Source organism: Ostrea edulis, chromosome 5 (assembly GCF_947568905.1).
Source record: "Ostrea edulis chromosome 5, xbOstEdul1.1, whole genome shotgun sequence".
Classification (NCBI taxonomy): domain Eukaryota; kingdom Metazoa; phylum Mollusca; class Bivalvia; order Ostreida; family Ostreidae; genus Ostrea; species Ostrea edulis.
The window spans coordinates 52,797,185-52,815,825 of record NC_079168.1 but is presented as its reverse complement, the minus strand read 5'-3'; positions in this window follow the sequence as shown (position 1 = coordinate 52,815,825).

Here is an 18,641-nt window from a genome sequence, read left to right as displayed (position 1 = left end):
ATGTAAGAAATATATCTTATTTTGTCAAGTTTTTAATTTTAGTTGTATAACAGGGGATATCACTTTATCAAATTCAAGGATTTTTATTGAAGCAACTTGTGCTGTCAGTATTGTCTAGATCTCCCCTTAGCTGTTTTTGTTATAATTATATAGAATGATAATATCTGTTTATTGTCATCTAATACATGACAATATTTCACACAATACCGGTGTTATGTTATGTCTGTTGTTCCATCATTATATGGAACTTTGCCAAAGCACCAATTATTACATAAATATGCTTATGAATAAAAAATGTTCCAAATCACAGATTTTTTTGAAAATGTCCAAATATGAGTCTTAATTGCTGTTATCGATACATTTCATTTTTATTCATTACCAAATAAATGATGTTAATTTACGATTTATACGAAGTTTCTGGAAGGTGTACGGGTACTTTCCGAAATGGTCTTGTGAATAAGTGAAGATAACGAACAGTGATCAGTCTTATAAATCACATAAAGAATACAAAAGTAAGACTATCGCAAACACGGACCCCTGCATGGACATATTAAAGGTGGGATCAGATGCCTAGGAAGAGTATGCATCCCCGACTGACCGGTCACACCCGCTGTGAGCCCTATACCTTGATCAGGTAAACTCGTTACGAGTTGTTGTTTTTTTTTTAACATTGATCAAATAAATAAATTTATAAAAAGAAAAGTTATGCTAAAACTGCATATATTTAGATAGATTTTGGTTATGATGTTTAAAAACCGCCACGTGCAAATTTAAGTAGCAGACACCGCATAGTCAGGAAATAATCGTCAACATCCCGTGACAGAGATGAAAAGGTGAAGATAACGAACAGTGACCAATAAAGAATACAAAATTAAGAGAAGGGGAAACTAGGACCCCTGGACATACCAGAGATGGGATCAGGTGCCTAGGAAGAACATACCCTGTCGACTGGTCACACCCGCCGTGAGTCCTATATCTTGATCAGGCAATCGGATTAATTCGTAGTCAAAATCAGTGTGTAAAGAACGGTTTAACAATAGGACCCCTGCAACATCAACTTATTTGTAAGTAGCCTGCCATGGTTTGAAATCTGATCATATGCAGAACAAGCTCTTCCATATCGAATCAGTTGAGAGACATAAACACCATATACAGATGATGATGGATTATTGCTACATAAATAAGGGAAGTTGACGACGGAGAAGCTGAAATCATCCCGTTTGTCACAAAGTTGAGTTGTCAGTTTGTCGTGAACGTATTTGTTCAACAAAATGTCGAAGTATGAAGCAGATGTGGAAGACTTTGTGGTGTATTTTACTTCGAGTTCACTGTGGTATATCGAATAGACATATGAATGAAAATGATTATCATAGATAGATAAAACATCGTCGATATACACATGTATGAAAATATCGAGTTGATGTCACAGCAAGAGTTACTTCTCGTGTAGAAGCGTTTGAATAAACTCTGCCTCGTAAGATTATAAAAACCGGTCAGCTAATAAAAGAGCACAATTCGTGCCCATGAGAATTCCAATAGACTGTTGGAAGACCTGATCACCAAAGACTACGAAGATATTGTCAGTAAGGAACTCCAGCATCTTTTTAATATTAACTTCAGAGTACATGTACTTGTGAGTAGAATCAGAGTGGTGTTCAACAACGTATTTTTGCTTTTGAATGAATGATCCCTAGATATGATTATTTCCTTTTTCCATTTTTATTGAAGAAGCAACTGTCTATAATGATACCAAAAGTCAAGTCTTTAGGAGTGGTCGTGTAAAGGTTTTGAAAAGTCATACATTGTACGTTTTGATGTTGTAGATTTGAGAACTGTTTTGTGATTTTAAATTTACTAAAAGTTCTTTGGAATATTTTAGAATCTACATTTGATTTAAACCACTTCTTGTTGTGGCACAATACGTTTGAGATTTCTCCTTTACAGCAGTTGATATTTTCGTGAGGTTTGGTAGATCATCACTGTTATTTTCGCCTTTCATTTACTGGATCCAGCAATGTATCTTAGTTTGTAAGAGTTTTTGTGAAGTCGAGGAATCCAGTATACATGTAGATAGGGTAACTCATATCCATTAGTCCCACTGACTTGGATATTAAATGTTTTTAAAAATGAAACATGATTTTGAAGAATTTCATAGTTTGAAAGGGAAGTTGGAGTATAAGTAGTATGACCAAATGTGGAATTAATGCCAAGTTCGTTTGAAATACAAGTGTAATAATGAGTCTTACAAAGACAATGTTGTTACAAGCTTTGTCAGCTAGAACCAAAATAGATTGGGTATTATCACGCGATATGCTTGCGGTTCATACGCTTCCATTCCATTCTATTTATCACTTATGTGACAATATTATCCACATTATTGAAGCATGCTTGGTTTCTGCTAACCATTGAAACTCAAAATATCATACTATTAATGTTTGCTTCACCTGCATACCATAACACTTCAACATTTCATATCTTGAATACAAATTGCCATATGAGCATCTCAGATAGACCTGAAACTTAGATAAAAACGAAAAGCACATACAAAATTCCATGATGATGAATTTGTTTTTAAAAATTGCTTTCTTTTAGTTTCAATCGCACTTGAATTTCTAAAATCTGCATTTAAGTGTCAATTTAATATTCTTCTGCAAATTTTGTGTTTATCATAATGCACTTAAAATTTTCTTGCTGCATTAGTATGTCTATTAGTTTGAAGGATGCTTCGCATTTACAATTTTTCGAACCAAAAACCCTCGTGTTCTTACATAAAATGGTGGTACCAATCCCCCCCCCCTCTCTCTCTAGCGGCCGATTTCATACTTGTATTAACATTATATTGTATATGTAGAGATATAAAGAAATTTACAGGTATTAGACAATCATATCGAGAACCCACGTCGATGTCAGACTATCGTCATAATGCGAGGAGCCAATTGGTTGACGCGTTTAGGGAAACGTGAAAACTATAACATTCCACGCGAACAAAGAAAATTGAGTATATTTATCGTTCTGTATACATGTATATTGGTATTTTACCGCAATGACCTGCACGTATTTCTTAGGGGGGGGGGGTTACATGTGTATTGGTATTTTACCGCAATGACTTGCACGTATTTCTTAGGTTTTTTTTTTTTTTTTTTTTTTTTTTTTACATGTATATTGGTATTTTACCGCAATGACCTGCACGTATTTCTTAGGGAGAGGGGGGTATGTGAGGTAATTAACTATAATGAAAAAGTTAAAAATACAAATTGGTAGTTTTCAAAGAAAGTACTAATTCATTCAATACTTAGGTAATTCGCTTTCAATCGAACTTGTAAAATCTGGATTTATAAGCGTCATTTTAATATTTTTCTTCACATAATGTCTTTATCATAATGCACTTAAAATTTCCATATTGCATTAGTATATTTAGTTATTTACAAGTTTGAATGATACCTCACACACGTATGATTAAAAAAAAACCCAGCAACAACAAAAAACCACAAGTGTTCTTGCGTAAATAATACCACCAAAATGTTTTTTTTACGATAAAGCGAAGGTCTAAAACTGTTTCTTCTGTTTCCAATCTTAAATATTTTAACGGCCGATTTGATGCTTGCATAAAGATTATCTTATATATGTAGAAATATTTGTCTAATGGTATAAACATTTTTACAGGTATTTAACTATCATAGAGAACCCACGTTACTGGAGACTAACGTCATAATGCGAGGAGCCAATTGGTTGACGCGTTTGGGGAAACATGAAAACTATAGCATAAAGGAAATTGTCAATATTTATCGTTCCATTTACATGTATATTGATATTTGGCCGCAATTCTTAAAGAGGGTTGGGGGTTCTTTGAGGTAATTAGCGATAATGGAAAAGTTAAAAATACAAATTGGTAGTTTTCAAAATTTGAAAGAAAGTACCAATTCGTTCAATATTTAAGTAATTCACTATCTTTTGCTTTGAATCACACTTGAATTTCATTTGTAAGTGTCATTTTAATATTTTTCTTCAAATAATCTGTTTATCATAATGCATTTGAAAATTCCATATTGCGTTAGTATATTTACTAGTTTGAATGATACCTCACGCATTTATATTTTTTTAAAGAAAAAAATCCCCCAAAATGAAAAAAGATACACAAAAACAACAACAACAAAACCTCAAAGAAACAAAATAAAAACAAAAACCTTTTTTTAAGAACTCAAGTGTTTTTGCATAAATGAAGGTATCAATGTTTGTTTTTAAATAAAGTGATTATTTAAAATGTTTCTTTTAGTTTCCATTCATAAATAATTTTAACGGACGATTTGATGCTTGCATCAACATCATGTTGTATATATAGAGATATAAAGAAATTTACAGGTATTAGATAATCATATCGAGAACCCACGTTACTGGAGACTATCGTCATAATGCAAGGAGGAGCCAATTGGTTGACGCGATTGGGGAAACGTGAAAACTATGACATTCCACGTGAACAAAGGAAATTGTCAATACTTATCGTTCTATTTACATGTATATTGTTATTTTACCGCAATGACCTTCACGTATTTTTTTAGGGGGGGGGGTGCACATAATATTTACTGTGTTGTTTTAGGGAATCACTGTCCAGGTGAGTATTTGAGGTAATTAACGATCATGGAAAAGTGAAAAATACAAATTGGGAGAAAGTACTAATTCATTTAATACTTATCCCATTTTGTGCCTCTAAAACCTTAAAAAGGTGTAATTCATTTAAAAGCTTTCCCTTAAATTGTCACTTACACCCGTTCCGTGCCGTAATTCTGTTTACGCGGGAAGAATATGTTGGATGGACGCAAGTCGAGACCCGGATTTGAACTAATTGGTGCCTATGGTGTCTTCCAGAATTTTGTGTAACGAAGACGAGAATTTTCAACTTAACCAAATTGCTGACAGGCGACAATAGTATTTGTGTTTTCATGGTATTTTGACCTGGAGTTCAAGGTTATGGAGACAATAAAGTGACTTTGCACCAAACTCCGAGCCCGAGCTGGAAATAGATTCTAAAAATCTGTAAAATGATAACATCCTGGATGAACTTATGAGGGACGCGGAATTCCCGAACACGAAGAAAAGTATGACCTTGGCCGTAAATGTGTTCTGCCTATAGCAATGATGTCTCGTCTCTCTGAATCTGTGGTTGTTGAGATTTGTTGTAGAGGCCAGGGAACAGAAAGAAGATTTCTATCCACCAATATCTCTGTATCTCTGTATTATAGTTGCTTACAATGGGGATTTGACCTCACATGCTTGATGCAGGACATTCACACAATTATCATGAAGGAAAAGTATGATCGGTTCTTGGCATTTCGATGGGCGCTGGAAGAACATGTCATAAAACTAATACTACAAGGCATGAAAATTCCTCTTGAAATTACAAATGTACGTTAGCACTAGCAGGCATACTGATGTTTCTGAATTTGTAGATTTGCTCAAAGTATATTTTGTATTTAAATTTCTAGGCTTTGGTGCTGAAGTACGACAGATGGGATCCCATAAATGAAGACTAGGGGATACAGCTAAGGTCATAGGGCAATCCTTATTTCATAGCGTGTTCTCTAGAACTGCAAGCTCTTCGATCCACGAAGACGGGTGGACACCATGACCTGGACATCTCGCAGCTTTGGGTGAAGATGATGACAAGAATTATTATTATCAACATTAATATTCATTTCCTGAGTTAGTCATTGAAGACCTTCATAGACAGTATAGCACAGGAACATTGAACATGGTTTCGCGGAAAGTTTCGACACAGATATAATTCTTCATTGTCTGTACACGACCTACGTGAAAATCAATGATGAGGAAAAGTTCTACCAGCGCCCCATTGCAAGTTGTCTTCGGAATATTGGTCTTAACAAAATTGAAAACCTAATGAAAAGTGCGTATTCAAAGGCTGAATTGTTGACCGATTTGACTAATCAGTCCGGAAAACGAGTTTACACCAAAGTGGACTTGTCGAAGAGATGAACAGAAGACTGTTGTCTGAATGAAGTCAGACAGTACAGACGGGGATATAACGAGCAGCTGAAGAATGTCAACAATCTGCGGAACCCACTCAAGAAAGTTAAATGTGAAATTAAACCGAACGTGTCCGTTGTAAAGAAAATGTACCCGTATGGCCTGCGATTGGTAGGGATCAATCACATGCTTCCGATATTCTCGATTGATTTTCCTCTGGATAACTCATGGCGGCTCAGTCTGGATACGAATCTCTCATACAAGTGTACATGTCCAAGACCGAGTGTGATATATTTTTTCAAAGTTCAAATTTCTGTCAGATGAAAATCGTCTGTGATAAAGGTAGTTTTTAAGTCTGTGGATGATTGCTAGACGACACCAAGAATTAAAGAAATTGGGGGGGGGGGGGGGTTGTTGTCGAATTCCCCGTCTGAAACTAGACAGACTTACATCATATTTCCTTAATATCATTGTTTAGTCAATGTATTTCATTCGATTAACTTGTACTTTACTTTTGTTCAAGGGATAAATATTTAGATTGATTGATTGATTGGATATTGTTTAACGTCCCTCTCGAGAATTTTTTACTCATACGGAGACGTCACCATTGCCGGCGAAGGGCTGCAAAATTTAGGCCTATGCTCGGCGCTTACGGCCTTTGAGCAGGAAGGGATCTTTATCGTTCCACACCTGGTGCGACACGGGGCCTCGGTTTTTCCGGTCTCATCCGAAGGACCGCCCCCATTGAGTCGCCTCGTACGACAATATTTAGATTGTTTATATTATGTTGGTATATAAATAAAGGGAACATGAAGTAACTGTATCATCGGCGAAAGCGATCAATTGAGTTACCTCGACTATTTTGTATATAGAACTATCATTCTTGTCCTCAAAGTTTTACATGGCTAAACTTCCGATATTCAAATGTTTTTCAATATGTTCACGAAATTAACGGTAATTCTACTAGATTAAGACAAAGTAATTCATTATATATTGATAGGACAAAGACACAACATTTGAAAAGATCTTTTACAATTTACGGTTCACGGTTATTGAATTTTAAGATATTACTCAACTTTGGAAATTTTTAAATCTGCTTATCTTAGAAATGTTTTTCTGGAATAAAAATCTTAGAGACCTGTTTTTGTTTTCAATTTTATGTACTGTATGAAGATAGTGTATGTATGTAACATAACTAATTTATATTGTATCAGCGACAATAAGGTCACCCTCTCCAATAGATTTTTTATTCTGAAATTTTCTCCCCCCCCCCCAAAATCGGAGAGTCATAATATTTATATATATATATATATATATATATATATATATATATATATATATATACATATATATATATATATATATAACTATAACACTAGCAAAGGATTATCATTTTGACAAAACATTGGTGTATATAGATAATTATGTCTATCAATGGTACTTTTTTTCTATCAGTATAACAAATTTGTATGTAGAGAAATTAGAATATACACTTTGATACAACGAAATATCTTCACATTGCAGTTATTATTTTAGGTATGGTAACATACAAAACTGTGAGATCAATTGATTAGAGAGGATGATTTTCTTTTGCCATCACAGATGAACCATCAACAGCCATTATCTTCGCAGTCATCGCGGTTTCAACGAGGAAACTTAATCAGTAGCGATTTCATCGTGTTTCTACCAGAGGAAAATCATATTTGCAAAATAATATTTGATATCATGTGAAATCATCCAGCTTTCGCTGTTTGCATGAGTACTTCATTGTTTTGTCATCAAACAATTTAGCAAGATGATTGAGAGACAATTACTTCAAATATGATTTTCGTGTAGTTTTTCCAGAGTTATTGAATGAGAAGTGTTTCATTATATGTGTATTAAACATAGGGAAATTGTGAAATCTATTGATCCTTTCATTCTTTTGTCGGATTAATGAAGTGTTAATATCAGGTCGATCGATTATTTCTTGTATTGTAAAGAAAATTAAGTTTTGAATTGCAAAAAAGATGGGAAAAGAGAAAGAAAGACTTGTCAATGTGTATTGAATTGCAAAACAAGAAATTACTTTTTATATCATAAGTCTTGGTGCAATATAATAATAAATGTCAAGATATCTTACGCTTTTTGTTGTCCTGATAATATCTTTATTCAGTTTGAAAAATATGTTTTTAAATCATATGCTCTGAAAAGCATATTTTCTTTGATCCACAAAAGGATTAGTCCGTAGTTCAAATACATTGACAAAATCGAAGCGTTTGCCATTTTCGTTTTTGGGAAAAGCACATTTGTGTTTATACAAAATATAGATTGAAATTGTTGTAAACTGTCTTTGAAGAATATGGATTCTTGTCATCGTTTCAATCTTCAGGATTAAATTTCCTTTGACAGTTAGCTATCAAAAATTAGTTTATGTAAACTTTCCCCAAACAAAACTAGAGTAATGAAAATTAAAACGAATTTTTTCAAATATTTATTTTCACAATGAAAGAAACTCGTTGAATAATAATATTGAAGCTAAATCTCTTATAGGAACTGAAAGCCATCAACTCCAATTAATAAACTCCTCTTAATGAGGGTTTTTACTTGGTTCATTTTTTCCGTAAAAAACACACCGTCCAAATGTCCTATTTGAATATGAATTTGCAACAATGAAGAAGGCGGGAAGCAACGGTAGAAATGCATTAGACCATTTATGGAGTGGTTTTGAAGTTTGAGTCGAAGACTGTTATCATGAAAATGTGTTTTGACAGTTCTCATTAGAAGTGTTTGTTTGCATTCAATTGAAAGCAAATATCATGTATATTTTCTAATGTACTCTTTATTTAAAGAGACTATTTCTTACCCGCCTCCTTTATTGAGGACTTCTAGCTGGAAGAAAAACGACGACTGCGTGTGGTTTTCATAAGGGTATGTCTCAAAAACGGTTTGGGTGCACGAGTGGTGTTCCAAAGTTCAAAGTCATTACTGAACATACTAATGCAACTGTAAGAAACTCAAATGTCAAAAAAATATCGGTATTTAGATGCCATGGTCCATGTTGGAAATTGCTTTTCTAAAAAAAAAAAAAAAAAAAAAAATTAAATACCCCCATGGAAAACTTTTCAAATTTCACATTAGTGAGTACTTCTAATGCATTCAGAAAGTGGTTTCTCTGTGGAAATGTATCCGGGATTCGATGCCTTGGAACGAAACATCATGGAATATCGTATATTCGGCGTACATGTTGTAACATTTTATTAATCATTATTCATGAATGATTTTTATCATTTCTCTCATGCACTTTGAATACAAGTATTATATATCATTAAATCTTATTTATAGTTTTTTTTATATGCATCAAACATTACAGTGAGTGTTTTGTTTTTTTATCATTTCTGATTTTCCAAGAAATTCTAGAAAAATATTTATTCTAGTGCTATTACTAAAATGTCTTTGGGGCCACATTACAAACTGAATTAAAATCTTCTTCATAAATTTGAATATATAAATATTAACAACTATCCACCAGTGATGTTTATCATAATTCTTAAGTGTATTGCAAAATGCAAATATATGTATACAAATATAAACATGTAAGAATAATTATAATCATCTCAGAACAAATTCGGTTTTAATATTTCTACATGTAGGTCCACCTACATACAAACCATTTTAAATCAAATTAACGACATGCAAGCTAATTAAAACGTGCAGACTAATGTAAACATGCCCCATATTCAAGTTAATATGCAAGATACCAAATCTTAACAAAAACAAAATGTGGATACTAACGTAAATATGAGCCATCTTGCTTATCAGTAAAATAGATACCGGTATGTATACTTATATGCATTTAGTTATCCATGTTGAAATGCGCTTAAAGAGAACATATTATATATGTGAACACTGCGTTGATTGTATGAGTTGCAGGAGTATATATTCTATGTGGACATGAATAAATCGCATTTACTGGGCAGTCTGTACTTTAAACCTTCACCATCGTCGTAAGTCGCAAATTTATGCAAATAATTTACATGTTCACACAAAATGCTTGATGATAGATACAACATTTATTTTGCATGTTAGTATTAATATCTTGCATGTTGACATAATAGCCATTAGGGAAAAATAAAATGCATTACAGTAAACAAACACGACAAGAAATGTTTATGTTATCCTAAACACAAAAGTACAATATTGAAATTACACAACGAATCGTAATATTGATGTTTCCTATATTCGCATACTCAGGTGACATTGTTTATCATCATGCCCAAGATATCTAGATATTTATAATTTTGTGCATGTCACAGTTACAGCATAGCTAATTCCTATCTACACACTCATTACTTTCACAGAACTTTAAATGTTCAGTAGAACGAAATGAAGATTCGTTTTAGAATCTATAGACCGGTATTTTGACACCATCCCTGAATGGAGACCGCTTGCCGTCATTGTGTGGTCCCCTGCTACTAAACTGTTCTCTCTGTTTCTGTGTGGGCTAACACCAGTAGCATTCGTCTAAAATGATTAAGTAACAAATGAATACAGCTTTGTGCATGTTATTTGTTTCTTCTCAAACGCATAAGAAGGATGTTTTACAATGAATTTAAGACGACCCATTGCCGCTACTTTACCGAGTTCACAAGGTTCAATTAACTCCTTTAATATCATTTTAAATTTGGTTTTATTCTGGTGATTGCAAAATAAACGAAAACTGATGTCATTTTTTTCATTAAAAGGAAACACTTCCTTTTAAACAATTTGAGAGGAAATTCTTTGACACCAAACTAGTGCGGCACAAACTGTAAAATTAGTTCCCATTGTTAATGTCCTCATTCAACAAATATACATGAACTCTTTAGAAAATTTTGTTACACTTATTAAGAAAGTATACTATAGATCTAATATGGAAGGTGGCGTGTATATAAAGATAATGGATTCAATAAGATCTTACATAGTTTGGTAAGACCGCAGAGGGTTTACATTTCAGTATTCAAAAAATCGTGTTTCATTACATTAGTGTTCTCAATATAATATATTTAGGTAAAAAAAAATCTTTAGTTCAGATTCTAAAAGGTCACATTCCATAAGGTAATAAAATTCATCTCCAATATTTCTAGATTCACATAGAATACATATTCTATCATTCCTGTCTACCCTGCTCGGTTGAAAATCTATGATCCATACATCTAAAATGACACAAAGCTACTTTTAAATCATGTGGGAGACAAAGCAGATATTTAAAATTATGTAAAGGCTTAAAAATCGATAATTGAGAGCTTTGGGTATTTCATAAATTTTGGAATACCAATTTTGTTTGAATTGATCGATGAACCTAGACTTTACCATTTTTGATAAGGAAACTTGTCTTTGGAACATATTGAGTAATCCAAAACTGTGATAGACCACTACCGTTCAGTGTAGCAATTCTCATTGTAATGTGTTATGCTCCTTAAGCTTTAGTAACAGATTATATGATAAAAACTTTTTTTTTCTTGTTTAACATTGACGCTTCTTTGTCAAGATCCAATATTTCTAGATTTAATAAAAAGAACTTGATATCTCCCAATTCACCAAATAAAATAGTACTACATTGCTTTATTTTACAAAAAACAATCTGTCATTAGGTCGAATGTTGTCTGCCGTGTTTTATACTAAATATTAGACCGTTCTTTACATACATATAATGTACTGATTTTGATTACGGATTACTCCGTTTACTTGATCAAAATGTAGGGTTCAGGGCGGGTGTGATCGGTCACTAGGAGATGCTTACTCCTCCTGACACCTGATCCCACCTCCAGTGTGTACAGGGTTTGCTCTACTCTTGCTTTTGTATTCATTGTAGGACTTGTGAGATTGATCACTGTTCGTTATCTTACTTTTTCATGATTGGAGATGGAATTTTCAGATTTAAAATTATTTTGTAAACTTGGAAAAATAATGTTTCAATAGCTTGGTTATTTTGACAACCTCACAAGCGTATAATAATATTAGAGCAACCATCCTGTCAAACACTAAATTTGTATATTAAATGACAAATCTCACAAATTTTCTTTAATAAACTAAACATAGCTTTCTTAATTTGTTCAAGTAACTTTGATTTATTCCTAAAAAAAGTAACATTTAGATAATATTCACCATTGTATATGAATGTAGGTAAATCTAAATTATAACTGTCAATTTCAATCCACGCAGAAACATTTGCAACACAGGGTAACAAAGCAATGTTTAGTATCTGTAGCAAAATACAAGATTTAAATTTCAATGATGAGACCCAACTTCGTGTGTTTGATATTTATGTTAAAACTGTGTTAAACTACGTTGCAGAAACATGGGGTTTTCATAAAGGTCAAGAAGTTGAAAAATTACACATTAATTTTTGTAAAAAGCGTGCTTGTTGTAAAGAATAATACAGTTTCTTATGAATTAGGTAGAATCCCACTTGAAATGGATTGGAAGCGTAAAAATGTTTTAGTATTGTTTAAAAATACGAAAGAGTAACAATTGTATAATAAGATAATCGTAACAAGATCACTAAAGATCTGATAGAGAACAATGATAAGAATGAAATGTAATCGGGATAGTGTGATTTTAGAAACAAAATATGATAGAACGTGCGATGTTTTTAAACAGGGGGTTATTACTGAAATATGCGAATCGCATGTAAAAATCTGCTTGGCTGTTTTCGCCTGTTAATGCACTCATGTAAAATTTAATAACACAATTAAGGTAGCTCCACCCTCATGTGACTTATCAATATACTAGTATGTCGCTTGCTTAAGGCAACAACTTTAATTTTGAGGCATTAAGGGGGCATGGACACGGTTTGAGCTAAAAAAAAAATTCCGATTTTGTCTTCCATTTTTAGCTCACCTGAGCCAAAGGCTCAAGTGAGCTTTTCTGATCAAAATTTGTCCGTTGTCTGTCGTCATAAACTTTTCACATTTTCGACTTCTTCTCAAGATTGATTGATTGATTGAACATTGTTTTACGTCCCTCTCGAGAATATTTCCCTCATATGGAGACGTCACCACTGTCGGTGAAGGCTGTAAAATCGGCGCTTATGGCCATTGAGCGGGGAGGGATCTTTATTGTGCCACACCTGCTGTGACACGGGACCTCGGTTTTTGCGGTCTCATCCGAAGGACCGCCCCATTTAGTCGCCTCTTACGACAAGCAAGGGGAGTACTGAGGACCTTTTCTAAACCGGATCCCCACGGTCTTCTTCTCAGGAACCGCTGGGCCAATTTCAACCACACTTGCCACAAAGCATCCTTGGGTTAAGGGCTTTCAAGTTTGTTCAAATGAAGGGCCATGTTCCTTTCAGAGGGGAGATAATCACAAAAATGCAAAAAAAGGGTGGGGTCATTAAAAATCTTCTCAAGAATCACTGAGCCAGAAAAGCTGAAATTTACATGAAAGCTTCCTGACATAATGCAGATTCAAGTTTGTTCAAATCATGGCCCCCGGGGGTTGGATGGGACCCCAATAGGGGATCAAAGTTTTACATACTAATATATAGGAAAAATCTTTAAAAATCTTCTTCTCAAGAACCACTGAGCCAGAAAAGCTGAGATTTACATGAAAGTTTCCTGACATAATGCAGATTCAAGTTTATTCAAATCATGGCCCCTGGGGGTATGATAACCATAGGACCAGAAAAGCTGAAATTTACATGAAAGTTTCCTGACATAGTGCAAATTTAAGTTCGTTCAAATCATGGCCCACGGGGGTTGGATGGGGCCACAATAGGGGATCAAAGTTTTACATACAAATATATAAGGACAATTTTAAGAATCTTCTTCTCAAGAACCACTGAGCCAGAAAAGCTTATATTTACATGAAAGCTTTCTGACATATTTCAGATTTCAGTTTGTTAAAGTCTTGGCCCCCAGTGGTAGGATGGGGTCACAAGGGGAGATCAAAGTTTTGCATACAAATATACAGGGTTTCTAATCTTTAAATATGAGCCAAGGTGACTCAGGTGAGCGATGTGGCCCTTGGGCGTCTTGTTAATGTATAATTTAGAAAGATAATGTTTGATTGATGTACAATATGCTTGAGGGTTACAGTTAGGGTTGAGGTTATATGCTAGAGGTCTTGCTACAAACAAACTTTTTTCAAAAATGATGAAAATGAAATGTTTTGTGAGTTTATGTTTCTATAAGTTAAATGAATTTACAATGTAGTACGGTCCGAAACAATGGGGGTATATAGAGTTATATAGGGAGAGTTAATATATTTCAATTTCAAACATCATTAAAAAATTTACAAGTCCCGTATTTTTTAAGGAATTTTATCATATTTGTACTTATTACAACCAAACTATGCCAAAACCTATATATGAACCGTAAGAGAATTTTTCCAGAGAAATAAGAGATTTTTTAAAATTTATTTTTCTTCTACATCCTGCGAGATTTAATAGGAAACACATATTGTTATTTAGGTGGAGCTTAGTCAGGACCCCATCCCTGGCAGCTTTCCACACTTTTTTCTATCGTTTTGGTTATATGTTATAGTGATACATGTAGGTCTGAGAAATAAAAATGTCATAAAACTGAAAAAGGGGGGAAACCTATATATGAACCCATGCATCCATGTTTTGTTAGCATCAAGTGCCCTAAAGGTTAAGTGCTAGGGTTATTGATTGATTGATTGATTGTATATTGCCCCTCTCGAGAATTTATCACTCTTATGGAGACGTCACCATTGCCGGTGAAGGGCTGCAAAATTTAGTCCTATGCTAGACGCTTACAGCCTTTGGGCAGGGAGGGATCTTTATCGTGCCACATGTGCTTTGACACAGGACCTCGTTTTTGCGGTCTCATTCGAAGGACCACCCCATTTAGTCGCCTCTTACGAGAAGCAAGGGGTACTGAGAACCTATTCTTACCCGGATACCCACGGCATTGTGATAGGGTTACAGTGCTAGGGTTACAGTTAGGATTACATTGAAGAACATTGTATACCGCCCTAATATTGATATGAAATTTTGTAAAATTATTCATAAGTATTTTGATATGAATAAAAACTTATATTTACCACAAAATTTCCCAAAGAATCACCTATATTTTTGTATTATTCTCAAATCTTTACTTGAAAATGCAATGGAAAAACATTACCCAAATATTGAGATCCTTCAAAGGTGCATTTCATGTTCCAGTTTTAATGACCAATTGAATATATAATAGAAAAATCCACAAAAACACACCAAAATCTTACTTCATTTAATATGCCCAAAATCCTGGGTAATATTTGACCTAAGGTAAGCCTACAGTAAGGGTTATCATAAGGGTTAAGATTATGTCCTTGGTTACAGTTAGGGTTAAGATTATGTCCTTGGTTACAGTTAGGGTTAATATTATGTCCTTGGGTTACAGTTGGGGTTACTGTGAGGGTCAATATTATGTCCTTGGCTTACAGTTAGGGTTAATATTATGTCCTTGGTTTCAGATAGGGTTAATATCATGTCCTTGAGTTACAGTTAGGGCTACTGTAAGGGTTAAGATCATGTCCTTGAGTTATAGTTAGGGTTACTGTTAGGGTTAATATTATGTTCTTGGTTACAGTTAGGGTTACTGTAAGGGCCAATATTATGTCCTTGGTTACAGTTAGGGTTACTATTAGGGTTAAGATCATGTCTTTGAGTTACAGTTAGGGTTACTGTAAGGATCAATATTATGTCCTTGGTTACAGTTAGGGTTACTGTAAGGGTTAATATTATGTTCTTGGTTACAGTTAGGGTTACTGTAAGGGTTAATATTATGTCCTTGGTTACAGTTAGGGTTACTGTAAGGGTTAATATTATGTTCTTGGTTACAGTTAGGGTTACTGTAAGGGTTAATATTATGTCCTAGGTTACAGTTAGGGTTACTGTAAGGGTTAATATTATGTTCTTGGTTACAGTTAGGGTTACTGTAAGGGTTAATATTATGTCCTAGGTTACAGTTAGGGTTACTGTAAGGGTTAATATTATGTCCTAGGTTACAGTTAGGGTTACTGTAAGGGTTAATATTATGTCCTTGGTTACAGTTAGGGTTACTGTAAGGGTTAATATTATGTTCTTGGTTACAGTTAGGGTTACTGTAAGGGCCAATATTATGTCCTTGGGTTATAGTTGGGGTTACTGTAAGGGTTAATATTATGTCCTTGGTTACAGTTAGGGTTACTGTAAGGGCCAATATTATGTTCTTGGTTACAGTTAGGGTTACTGTAAGGGTTAATATTATGTCCTTGGTTACAGTTAGGGTTACTGTAAGGGTTAATATTATTTCCTTGGTTACAGTTAGGGTTACTGTAATGGTTAATATTATGTCCTTGAGTTACAGTTGGGTTACTGTAAGGATCAATATTATGTCCTTGGTTATAGTTAGGGTTACTGTAAGGGTTAATATTATTTCCTTGGTTACAGTTAGGGTTACTGTAAGGGTTAATATTATGTCCTTGGTTACAGTTAGGGTTAACATTATGTCCTTGGTTACAGTTAGGGTTACTGTAAGGGTTAATATTATGACCTTGGGTTATAGTTAGGGTTACTGTAAGGGTTAATATTATGTCCTTGGTTACAGTTAGGGTTACTGTTAGGGTTAAGATCATGTCCTTGAGTTACAGTTAGGGTTACTGTAAGGGTCAATACTATGTTTTTGAGTTACAGTTAGGGTTACTGTAAGGGCCAATACTATGTCCTTGGTTACAGTTAGGGTTACTGTAAGGGTTAATATTATGTCCTTGGTTACAGTTAGGGTTACTGTAAGGGTTAATATTATGTCCTTGGTTACAGTTAGGGTTACTGTAAGGGTTAATATTATGTGCTATGTTTACAATTAGAGATAAGGTGATATAACAAGTTTACAGTTAGAGTTAAGGAGATGTGCTAGATTACAGTTAGGGAGATGTGCTAGGTTTACAGTTAGGGAAATGTATCAGGTTTACAGTTAGGGAAATGTGCTAGGGTTACAGTTAGGGAAATGTATTAGGATTACAGTTAGGGTGTTGTGTTAGGATTACAGTTAGGGTGTTGTGTTAGGATTACAGTTAGGGTGTTGTGCTAGGATTACAGTTAGTGTGATGTGCTAGTTTAACAGTTAGGGAGATGTGTTAGGATTACAGTTAGGGTGATGTGCTAGGATTACAGTTAGGGTGATGTGCTAGTTTAACAGTTAGGGAGATGTGCTAGGATTACAGTTAGGGAGATGTGCTAGGATTACAGTTAGGGTGATTTGTTAGGATTACAGTTAGGTATATGTGCTAGGTTAACAGTTAGGGAGATGTGCTAGGTTTACAGTTAGGTGATGTCCTAGGTTTACAGTTAAGAAGATGTGCTAGGTTTACAGTTAGGTGATGTGCTAGGTTTACAGTTAAGGAGATGTGATAACATAACAGTTAGGGAGATGTGCTAGGTTTACAGTTAGGTGATGTGCTAGGTTTACAGTTAGGGAAATGTGCTATATTTACAGTTAGGGAGATGTGCAAGGATTACAGTTAGGGAGATGTGCTAGGATTACAGTTAGGGAGATGTGCTAGGTTTACAGTTAGGTGATGTGCTAGATTTACAGTTAGGGAGATGTGCTAGGATTACTGTTAGGGGGATGTACTAGGATTACAGTTAGGGAGATGTGCTAGATTTACAGTTAGGGAGATGTGCTAGATTTACAGTTAAGGAGATGTGCTAGGTTTACAGTTAGGGAGATATGATAACATAACAGTTAGGGAGATGTGCTAGGATTACAGTTAGGGAAATGTGCTAGGATTACAGTTAGGGAGATGTACTATATTTACAGTTAGGGAAATGTGCTAGGATTACAGTTAGGGAGATGTACTATATTTACAGTTAGGGAGATGTGCTAGGATTACAGTTAGGGAGATGTGCTAGGTTTACAGTTAGGTGATGTGCTAGATTTACAGTTAGGGAGATGTGCTAGGTTTACAGTTAGGTGATGTGCTAGGTTTACAGTTAAGGAGATGTGATAACATAACAGTTAGGGAGATGTGCTAGGTTTACAGTTAGGTGATGTGCTAGGTTTACAGTTAGGGAAATGTACTATATTTACAGTTAGGGAGATGTGCAAGGATTACAGTTAGGGAGATGTGCTAGGATTACAGTTAGGGAGATGTGCTAGATTTACAGTTAGGGAAATGTACTATATTTACAGTTAGGGAGATGTGCAAGGATTACAGTTAGGGAGATGTGCTAGGTTAACAGTTAGGGAGATGTGCTAGGTTTACAGTTAGGTGATGTCCTAGGTTTACAGTTAAGAAGATGTGCTAGGTTTACAGTTAGGTGATGTGCTAGGTTTACAGTTAAGGAGATGTGATAACATAACAGTTAGGGAGATGTGCTAGGTTTACAGTTAGGTGATGTGCTAGGTTTACAGTTAGGGAAATGTACTATATTTACAGTTAGGGAGATGTGCAAGGATTACAGTTAGGGAGATGTGCAAGGATTACAGTTAGGGAGATGTGCAAGGATTACAGTTAGGGAGATGTGCTAGGATTACAGTTAGGGAGATGTGCTAGGTTTACAGTTAGGTGATGTACTAGATTTACAGTTAGGGAGATGTGCTAGGATTACTGTTAGGGAGATGTGCTAGGATTACAGTTAGGGAGATGTGCTAGGATTACTGTTAGGGAGATGTGCTAGGATTACAGTTAGGGAGATGTGCTAGATTTACAGT